This window comes from Culex pipiens, chromosome 3 (genome assembly GCF_016801865.2).
Source record: "Culex pipiens pallens isolate TS chromosome 3, TS_CPP_V2, whole genome shotgun sequence".
Taxonomy (NCBI): Eukaryota; Metazoa; Arthropoda; class Insecta; order Diptera; family Culicidae; genus Culex; species Culex pipiens.
In genome coordinates this window covers 103,638,508-103,649,497 of record NC_068939.1, presented here as the reverse complement: position 1 = coordinate 103,649,497, position 10,990 = coordinate 103,638,508, and positions in this window count along the sequence as shown.

Here is a 10,990-nt window from a genome sequence, read left to right as displayed (position 1 = left end):
TGGTCTCATTCGATCCGCCTTGAGGTCCCGTAAGTCCCTATTAAAGATGAATAAAGTACTTCAAAAGTTATGCTAAAAAACGATTTTCACTAAAGTACAAAAGATTGTTAAATGGGTGGTTCCTGTAAAAAAAAAATAATCCGTGAACGGCCGTTGGATGGGTTATCGAAAAAAATGAGTGATGAACTCGCCTTGAACCAAATGTATGCATTCAAAAAGTATGGTGATACTAACGTTAGCCTAAAAAAACATTGTAGTTTGATTTTAATCCTTCTGGTCTCGGGAGAAAACCCGGAAATTGAAAATTTAAATCTGGTGGCCACCCTGTGTTAAAGAGGTAAGATGTTATTTTGACAAAATGAATTCACTGTATGAATGTGACGAAGGCACCATCCACCTGAAGGTGGATTAGTATCCATTTATTAGATTCATCTTTTTTTAAATTACCATCAGTGGTGGGGGTGACTATGAGTCAAAAAACGATACGCCTCTCATAATTTCTTAATAACAAAACAATTTAAATAACATCGAAATCTTTCAACGTAGATTTGTTCTTAGATCTTCAACAAACATTTTCCCAAAATATGGTGGATTTTGATGAACACTACCTTTAATGCCAATAGTTTGAAAATTGACTCAATCTCACCCCTTAGAGGGGGTGACGTTGGATCAAATGAAACTAAAATAATGCTCAAATACAACGATATGGTAAAAACAAGTCATCCAACAGTGTTTTTTGTTCCAAGGAATCGTTTTGACATGCTACAATATTTGAAGTAAAGATTTTCAAACATTTGGGTAGTTTTGCTCGACAAAAAAAAATATTAGGAAAATGATTTTTCGAGAGGTAATTTTTGGACAAAAACGTACCTCAACTTTAGACAGCTGCCAAAAATAACAGAATTTTTTTTATGAACGAGATTTTTCAGCGAAGTCATCTTAAGATGTCCCCTACACAACCCTTTTAACAGAATTTAGTTTCATTGAAAAGAACCTGAGAAATGGTAATATCCGTAAAAAATCATTTTGACTCAATCTCACCCCCAGACCCAATGTCACCCCCACTGACGGTATACAAATTGTGAGCGATCAGGAAATTCTCTGAAACTTTACATGTTTTATCTTACTTTAGGTTGCTGAGATATTTCATATTTTCTTGAGAATATTGAAAAAATATAAAATATGAGTTCATTTTTCAATCAACGATATTATAGAAATTTTCATTTTTTATTGATCTTTAACGGCGTTATAGAGATATTCATTTCACGTAGGGGAGAGTGGGGAGACTTGATCCCCGGGGACACTTGATCCCAAGCCTGTATCTCGTCAGCATGTGGGTAAAACAATTAGCTTTGTTCTAGAAAGTTGTGCGAAATTAACTAAAACTCATTGTAGAAAACACAGAAAAAAATTAAAAAATGTTTAGATTGAGTTACACACATTTTTCTGAAACGAGCTGCAAAAAACTTCCAAGAGATCTTTTTTTCTTTGTTTTGATATGTATAGAAAACACTCAAAAATTATTCGCAAAAATATTTTTCATACATGAATTGTTTATTAAACTTATCAACTCTAAAACCCTTACGCATTTGATGTTAAATTTATCGTCATACTATTTTTACAATCTATTGTTTAAAAAAGTGCGTTTAGGGAGACTTGATCCCTGCATTTTTACAGTCATTGGAATCAGCCTCAAGATTAAACAATTGGGCTGGGTTTTCATACATAGTTTCCTTTAGTATAATTGTACATAACTTACTTCAGTTTGAACCTTTTTTCAAAAGTTTTGTAAACAAAAATTTCCAGCTTTTGTAAACATGCTTAATTTTGGTCTAAAAATAATATTTTAAGTTTTTAAATATTTTACATACTAAACATGTTATATATTGAACACAAACGTACAGGTTTTATGTGGAATTGCTGTAACTTATAGAAAATTAAAAGTTTGGATGAATAAGAAACATTTTGCTTAAGATTTCTACAGAATGTTGAAAGGGGGATCAAGTTACCCCTAACATTTTTAAAATGCCCGTTTAAAATATTTTTTTAAAACGCGTGGCATGATTCGAAGAGTTAATCTGATGAAATACCCTTATTAGCCAAACAAAGATGAATGTTTAAGCTTTCAATTCATGCAAAAAGTTTATAGTTTTGTGAGAAATTGACAGAGTTATGTGCGATACAAAAAAAGAGGATCAAGTCTCCCCACTCTCCCCTATAGATATCGGCATTTGAAAATTAGGTGTTGTTTGGGTGATACTTAAAAACTTCATGTAAATCGGCAAAAATGTCAGAGGTTGGTATGAGCACACACTTGAACTTTTTGTAAATCTGTTTTCAGGGCATTAAAACAGTCTAAGTAGTTATGTCAATGACATAACCGGAATGGCGTAGACTACGCTAGATACATGAAATACGGAATTAGATCGTGAATGGGAGATGCACCCCTCCTACAAAACAGAACTTAGGCAGCAATGGTCTAGCTGAATAATTTTCGAATCGAATATAACCGAAATCGTGCCGATTCGATTTGAGGGATGGGAGTTATAAGCGTTTGACGGATGACGCAGTTTTCCAAGGCCTTCGGCCCGGGTTTTTTTGGAATGGCATCCCAATAGTAGTGACGTAGTCTACGTCAATATACATTTTCATCAATTAACTAAACAAATTTGAAGACTTTGCCGAGATATAGCTATTTGAAGTAGGCAGTTTCAAAAAACGGGTGCCACGATATCTCAACAAAGCAGTGTGACCTAATCGCCTCAAAATTTTTGTAAAGACTCTTTAAACCAGCATGCTCGTTAAGTCATGCACACGGGATATGTCTTGGGAGTCTGCACTCCAAATTACAGCAATTTTGGTCCATCCCATCTCAAGATATCGTGACACCCGTAAATTAACTCGGTGTTTGAAAAAAAAACGTTCACAAAGTTTGACAGTTCGCTTTGCGCATGGCAAAATTGTGAACTCTCTCTCGTGTCTTACTCAGTTTAGCCACGAAATATCTTCATGGACCTTCCAGGAGTGATTGAAAATCATCTTTTTAGTGAATTCAGTGAATTTTCTGTAATATGAAATTTTGTGATTTTCTACATGCATGTAAACCCTTAAGCAGTTTTATGTCAGGGATGGGAACTTTTCGTATTTACAGTTAACCATCTAACGCCCACTCCACTCCAGAAAACCATTGAAATTTCATTTATTTCGGTCTATTCATTTACAAGTAATGTAAAAAAAAATCTCAATTTTGCTCTTGGCGAGAAGGGGTTAACTAACTATAACAATAGAAAATGTTCAAAATATGTTGAAAACTACTTCTTGAGGATCTTTGAACACTTCTTGGCCAAGCACAGTATGATTCCGTACCATATCGTTCGTACCGTCAACTGGGGAGTTTCGTAACTACAACCTGAATAAGGGCAACCGATTTTAGAGAAATTTAAATTTCAAACATTGAACGTTATGTTTTAATTTTGTTAACCCTCTACAACTCAACCCCGGACGGATTTCGATTCAAAAATTTGCCAAAAATCAAATTTTCAACCAATTTTTGATCTTTAAAAAGCACTGGAAAAAATAACTCTTAAAATTTTATAAAATTGGAAGTTTTACTTGTTTTACGTGACTTTGGCAAAGTTTTAAAAAATTGCATTTTTTTAGGGGACAACTTTGGCTGTTTTGTTTTACTAACATTTCCTATATTTTAAGTGCAAATAAGTATGTAGTATTTTTTGCAGTGTCTCAGACTATGCACCTACGCATTTTTTTTTACAATTTGATTGGTAATAGTGCCATTTTACAGCAGAAAATTTTAAAACCAAGCAAAAAGGTGACTGTAAAAACATGAAACATTAGAAAGTCAAAATTTAATGATAGGAGGTGGTCGAATACTACCAAAATCAAACATAAACTGAACAAGATAAATGCAAATTTATATACTAAAAATAAAACAAGAAAACATAATACAAGAGAATTATTGTTTTCGTAGAACAAAAGTAGGTCAAAATGACCTCCTAAACACGGAAAAACAATTATCAAAATAAAGTATAAGAATTTTAGCTAGAATTAACGCAATTTCGTAAAATTAATAGCAATTTTATCTAAAATCCTGGTTTTAAGTTTGGCTGCTCTCCCCATCCAATTATTCGAACGATTAGACCTATGGTTTTCAAGCGAATCTTATCGTTTTAGTTTTTTTTTTTTTATTTCGACGGCTTTGTTTGATCGCGAGGTGCTCTTTGTTGCGTTGGTTTAGTATAAGTCCAATGAAGGCTCTTACGCCAAAAAGTGACAACTTTGGCCACTCTGGAACCGATTCCGGAAAATCTGCAGATTGTATGGGAAAAGTTACGTAAAATCAAATTTTGATCACAGGAGGCTGAATAAGCAAACAAGCTAAAAACGTCAAGAAACGAAAAAAGACAAGACGAAGTTTGTCGGGTTTAGCTTGTAATGTATAAAAGTCTAATAAAAACATAAAAATCATACCATTCTTAAAAATAGCTTTACAACAAAATTTTGAAAAAGAGCGAAAGAGCCGTTCAAAAGAGCGGCTCATTTTAAAGAAAGAGCGCAAATGAGCGGCTTCTAAAGAAGAGCAGTTTTGCCCACCTCTACTTCTAATGACAAAAGTTGTGCAAGAACATTGCTAAAACAACTGTCTCAATTCGCCCCAAAGGACGAACCTATCGAAGTCACCCCAGGTTTACGTTACCTGTGTTTATTATTTATTTCTTTGAAAGGATTGTAGGACAACTGTAATCGTGTATAAATAAGTATGCAGTTTCCAAAAAAGTTTGTCATTGAATTAAAAAAAAAATCTCTCCTTCTTGACCTCAATCAAAATCAAAAACATACAATTCAAAAAATATTTGCAACGACCTTAAACTACCTAATTGCGAGATATTTACTTTTCTGTTTGATCCTACTTCTAGCATAGACGATGAGTAATCCATTCACTGCATGTATGTTATACTGTAAAACGTTATAATTGGCAAACAAAACAACTTTGGCGTCACTCACTGAATCGACGATCCATGACCCAATCTGACTGAATTCGTGGGGCGTCATATTTTAAGTCTTTCAAGTTTCGCATCCGTTTACCGAAATCATAACAAAAAAAAAATCTATAAATGCTCACAAAGGGTGGTCAATTTCTGATAGGTGGAAAGTTTGCATTATGCAATCAAAACGTTAATATACGAGAAATGTACACCCTACGATTATTTAATGTTGTGAGTATTTCCACTATAAATCGATGACCCTAATATGGGCGATTGCTTCTCGAACAGACCGATTTCCACATCGGGTCACTTGACATTTAAGGTACCAGCAGAACAACTTGCGCAAACTCCTCAGACGCAGAAGTTGGTGGTTGCATTCGAACGGTCGTCGAAGCTCTTCCAAAATTTATTGAATTGTATCACGTTTCCTCCCTAAATCGGTTGAACGAGTTTTGCAGTCTACGATTAAATGCAGTAAAGCAGCTAAAAAACTTGAAAAGTTTGTTCCTTCTCGAACCGGCTCAACTGCCTGATTTATATTTTTTTTGTTTTTTTTTTGCGGGCGATCTACAAAATGTTGGTCTCTTCCCTTCACAATGGAAGTTTTCGCGGTAAGTGTTAATTCAACGGCAGGTAGCAAACAAGTTTCACTCTTCCTCTCATTTTAAGTACAAAAACAATAGCACTTTTTGAGTTGAATTAAAATGTTTTGTTCCGCCTTATTGCATGCTCAACGTAGTTTCTTTCTCACAACAAGCGCATGCTGTTTTCTGCAAGCTTTATACCTTCAGTTCAGGGTTCATCATGCAACAAACCAAGTTTGGCCCAAGATTTGCACTATTGTATGGAAATGCACCTTGCATTTGGATGCCTCACAATGGCCCCTATACACAAAAGGGAAAGAAAGAAAACGAAATGGTAAGATTTAAACATAACGCGCCGGAAGAACATTTTCGCATACTTGCAGCTACTTTACTGAAGCAAGTTATGTCTAACCAAATTTGGATAAGCAGAGAAACAGATTCGAATCGACGAAAAAACGAAGTTGACTTTATAGCTGTCGGCCACCATAATTGCTGGTACCAACAACTAGTGTCTTCCTTTTAACTACAAGGACTTCGCCGCCCTGAGCCCCTATTTGTTTGAGTAAGGCACGGAGCGACGATGCCGGATACCCATATTTACACTTAGTATTTTAGAGCACCCGCTACGGGATTCGAACCAGCACCCTCTTAATATTCCACTATGAAGATATGCAAAAACTCTGTTTTCTTTTTATTACATTTTTTTAAATCACAGCTTATAGTCACACCTAAACCATTTGCTGACCCGATTTTGGCCGGGTTAGTTTCACTCGATTTATTTTCGGATCCTACAGTTCCCTATTGAAAATCAAAGGCAAGTAATTTTGTTCAAAAGTTTTGCATAAAAAAGTCAAAGTAGTTATGTCACAGACATAACCGGAATGGCGTAGACTACGTTAAGTTTTGAGATGTGGACATAGAGTTTTCCATATTTTAATTTTGAAGAATTAGCTAGATACTTGAAATACATTAACGGAATAAGATCGTAAATGGGAGATGGGCCTCCCGACAAAACAGAACTTACACACTCCAGTCAACTCAACTGCCATGTAACCATACTTTGAATGTGTTGGTAAATCTTTGACTAGAAAGCCTTATTTAAACAATGGAAACATCGAATGGAGGAGAAAAAAACGAAAAACGATTTTTTCGCGAACCGAATGAAAGTTTGGTAGCATAATGTGGTGGAGAGAGGGGTTCAGAAAGCTGTGCAATTCGTCATCCCCGAAGACCAACACTAGTTGCTGAAAGGCATTTCACCGACTCATCACGGGTGGGACGAGGGACGGGGAGTGGGCAACTCCGAAGAGTTGGGAAATCCTCAGCCCCTACCATGAAAGATCCAAACGATCCGGCCATTGGGGGCGAGAGCAGCCTCAGAAAGCTGTGCATTCCGTCGCCCCCGAAGACCAAAATTTGTTCCTGAAATTTAAATTGAAATCAGCTCGCTGCCTCGTCCCGGGTGGAACGAGGGATGAGGGCAACTCTTTCAACAGTTTGGAATTGGACACGACGTAATTCTTTCAGAAGCGCTCGCCGCGAATGCGACGAGCTACAGTGAGTCAAATATTTGTCCGTACCCCCCCCCGTACGGAAAATGTTTGTGATATAAAAGTACATAAAATTCGACTAAAGTGCCATGTTTTGTACATCAATCGACGCGGCAGAATGTCCTCTTCAAGGCACTGTCATTGGATTTGCAAAAAACTTTTTCTTAAAAAATACAAAAATAGTTTACTGAAAAAAGTAAAATAAAGAGGTCAAATAATTGTCCGTACCCCTAATAAAAGTACAAAATCTGATCGATTTAAGTGAATTCATTTATGAAATGTTGTTTCTGTGTCAAATACTAGTACCTCTAGCCAGTTTGTGACAACTTTGAACTTCTGATAACTTTGTTAAGTTAGTTTATATTAAAAATTGGATTAAATTTAGTTTTTTTATGTAAAACTTATCAAAATATTAGTTTATAAACAACTATTTTTATAAAATTGCTATTTTATGTTGTAAGAGTCTCTATTTAACAAGTTTTAACAATATTTGTTCGAAATATACATGGTTTTCATCTTTTTTATTGACATTTTTCGACCAAAAATACTGTTTCGGAACAATACCGTTAAACAATCCGGATTGTCCCGGAACCGGTTTAACCCCTCGGAGGGAAATTTTGTGGTGGTCAGATAGAGGACAAAAAAACCCACCTCTTGCAATTTAAAGCATCCAATTTCGTCCACTACAGCCCGATTACGAGTCCCTAGTCTGAAATTTGAAATTTTCAAATTCCCCAAGCAAAACATTCTGTCCCAGGACGGTACAAAAATTCTCAGTACGGAAAGTGAAAATTTCAAATTTCAGACTAGGGACTCGTAATCGGGCTGTAGTGGAAATTGGATGCTTTAAATTGCAAGAGGTGGGTTTTTTTGTCCTCTATCTGACCACCACAAAATTTCCCTCCGAGGGGTTAAACCGGTTCCGGGACAATCCGGATTGTTTAACGGTATTGTTCCGAAACAGTATTTTTGGTCGAAAAATGTCAATAAAAAAGATGAAAACAATGTATATTTCGAACAAATATTGTTAAAACTTGTTAAATAGAGACTCTTACAACATAAAATAGCAATTTTATAAAAATAGTTGTTTATAAACTAATATTTTGATAAGTTTTACATAAAAAAAACTAAATTTAATCCAATTTTTAATATAAACTAACTTAACAAAGTTATCAGAAGTTCAAAGTTGTCACAAACTGGCTAGAGGTACTAGTATTTGACACAGAAACAACATTTCATAAATGAATTCACTTAAATCGATCAGATTTTGTACTTTTATTAGGGGTACGGACAATTATTTGACCTCTTTATTTTACTTTTTTCAGTAAACTATTTTTGTATTTTTTAAGAAAAAGTTTTTTGCAAATCCAATGACAGTGTCTTAAAGAGGACATTCTGCCGCGTCGATTGATGTATAAAACATGGCACTTTAGTCGAATTTTATGTACTTTTATATCACAAACATTTTCCGTACGGGGGGGTACGGACAAATATTTGACTCACTGTAGTTGGATGTCTTGATTGTTTCACAACCACGGTTTGACCCAAGAGAGGCTTTTCAGCGGAAGGCAGCAGGCGCGCGCCTCATCTCGTTGATGCCTCGTCCCGGGTGGGACGAGGGACGGGGAGTGAGGCAACTCCAAACCACGGCAACCACGAAAGATCCAAACGGTCCGGCCATCGAGAGGCAACTGGCTGACGGTGACGACGAGAAGGCGATGCGCGCTTCTTTTCCAGTTCTGGTCCCTCTCTCCTGCTGCTGCTGCTCTGGGCTGAGCTTTCCTGCTGCTGCCGGTCCGACGTCTGAGACGTGAATGATAGAATGGGATCTGGCGCGCGTTCTTATATAGCATTTCGGGCCGCTACTTCCCCTCCTTTTTCGCGACCGACACTCGGTCGCGTTGCTCGGATGATTTTCCCCTCAAAATAGGTACTTGACATTCCCGTCCGTGAGTGGGAAGCGCTCATTTTGCTTGCAAAATCTCTGCATTTTGAAAACTTTTTAAAACATTCAATTGTTTCAATAGTTAAACTATTTTGCCAACAATGAAAGTTTTAAAGCAAATTGCTGAATAATTTTCGAATCGAATGGAACATAAATCGTGTCGATTCTATTAGAGGGAAGGAAGATATAAGCGTTTGACGGATGACGCAGTAATCCAGGGCCTTCGGCCCGGGTTTTTTGAAATGGCACCCCAGTACCTTCGACAAAGACGTAAGTCTACGTCAATAAGTCTACGTCAAAAATGATTGTGAAAGAAATCCAAATTACTTTCACATAGTTGCTACATTTTTACAAAGTTAGTCAAACGACCTATCCAATGAGAAATCAGTGGGGAAACTTTCGAAAGCGCTGTCTTTGCCCATTGTAACGAAATTTTCCAGATTAATTATCAAGAACCCACATAAATGATACATAACAATAAATTGATTCGAAATTGATACACTCAACCCCCGGTGGTTGGTCACTTTTTCGTTTGACACTTTTTTGGTCAAAGTCAAACTAAAAAGTGACGAACTGTCACTTTTTCAACGGCGCTCACGCACACTATCAAAACAAACGTTTCGAAGTATATGGGAACTCCGTGTAAAAGGGGTGTCAAATTAAATAGTGACCCCGTTCGTTTGACAACAGTTGGTGTCAAACCATCGGGGTTTGAGTGTAGTTAAATAATGAACATTTTTCATATATTGATTGTATGTTGAGCTCGAATCCCACGTTTGAGCCCAATTGGTTGGGAATAGGATTGGGGTTGAGGGCCTCGTGGCGCGGTGGTTAGCGGCTTCGGCTGCCGATCCTTAAGTTGCTATGAGGCGCGGGTTCAATTCCCGCCTTATCCTCCTGGCCTTCTATTGAATGGAGAAGTAAAAAAACTTGCAACAGAACCCACAAAAGACCCGGGGCTTTGCTCTGGGTTGGGGTTGGGAGTTTTGAACAATCGAGTATAAAAAATATTGTTTTTCAAAAAAAATCATTTTTAATCAAAAAAACATAATAAGTTTAAAGTTAGTATTCCAAGCATTTGATGAAAACTCAGCTCTGAAGAGTTTTAAAAACTTCGCACCTCAAACCTCCTACATTCATTTTTTTATGAAAACTTTTAAACGCGCACTTTTCTGCAATTCCTCTTCAGGCATACAACCGTTCATCTAAGCTTTTTTCACTTGAATAAATTTCAACATCGGATGGAAATATAAGGCAGTTAAGACTCAATGCAGTTTTTTTGTTAATTAACAAAATATAACATCTGTTTTTAACATACTTTTCCTTGTACAAAAATCGCTCCTTATTTCAAATTGCAAAAAAAAACATTCAAAGGCTTCGCTCATTACCTAACGCAGGATTTATCCACCAAACTTTCCATTAAGCGGAATAAATATCCGGATGCAAAAGTTCATAGTTCATGCTCTATTGATTTTATTTTCCAAAAAAAACGCTGAAACAACTAATCGAGACAAAATGTGACTGTTTAAAACGTGGTGACGGCATTTCAGGGCCGTTACGCTTTGAGTGGTATGGGAAATTGTTAACCAATAACTTTGGAGCTTATTTTAAGAGATTTATTTTTTTAAGCTGGAGTTTGGGCTTGTCACAGGATCTTACGAAGCAGATTTAAGCCGTCCGGTGCGGAAGTGGTCCCCTTGAAGTCTCGGCTCAGTTCTTCGCGAATCTTCTGAATCAGCAGCTCGAACGTGTCGCCTTTCGATCGATGATGGCACGATCCCTTCCAGCAGCAGCCGAGACGATTGGTCTGCGCCGCGGCTCTGCCCCAAAGAGAAAAAGTAGAAGTAGTAGAAGGTGCCAAGCCCCGTGGATGGTAGTACATACTAATAATACTAATCGTTTCCAGAG